We start from the raw sequence: 753 nt of genomic DNA on the forward strand, positions 1-753 counted from the left end.
ACTCCCTCAACTGAAGGGTGGTCATATATGTTAAAATATTTTAGCTTCACTCTAAAGAACATCGTTAAGAAACTTCATACAGATTAGATAAGAGCTGAGAAGCAGTGTGGCCTAGATGATAGAGCACTGGCCTCGGGGTCAGAGGACCTGGGTTCTGATGCTGGTTCCTCCACGTGTCTGCTGCGTGACTTTGAACAAGTCATTTCACGTCATTGGGCCTCAGTTACAGCATCTGTAAAATGGGGATGATGACCACAAACACCATGTAGGACTTAGACAGTGTCCAACCTGATTAGCTCATTTTTACCCCAGGGTTTAGTGCAGGGCCTGGCACACCGTAAGCACTTAACAAATACCATAAAAAAAGAATCATAGACTAGATAAAGCTCATCTTTGTTTCTGTCTACTTTGAGAATTGGAATAATTTGAATTTAAGCTTCTTTTATTTTGTAGAATTAGATTTCCATGAGCAGATTTCCACTGCTAAACTAAACTAACAGACTATGCAGAGGACAAGACACAGCATTAGTTCACAGCATAGTCAGTCAGCGATAGTATTCATTGATTCATTCATTCATTCATTCATATTAATTGAGCTCTTACTATGTGCAGAGCACCGTACTGAGCGCTTAGAAAGTTGCTTCAGCAACAGATAGAGACAATCCCTGCCCACAACGAGTTCACAGTCTAAAAGGGGGGAAGCAGACATCAAAACAAGTAAACAGGCATCAATAGCATCAATATAAATAAATA

Source organism: Ornithorhynchus anatinus, chromosome 3 (genome assembly GCF_004115215.2).
Source record: "Ornithorhynchus anatinus isolate Pmale09 chromosome 3, mOrnAna1.pri.v4, whole genome shotgun sequence".
NCBI classification, from domain to species: Eukaryota; Metazoa; Chordata; class Mammalia; order Monotremata; family Ornithorhynchidae; genus Ornithorhynchus; species Ornithorhynchus anatinus.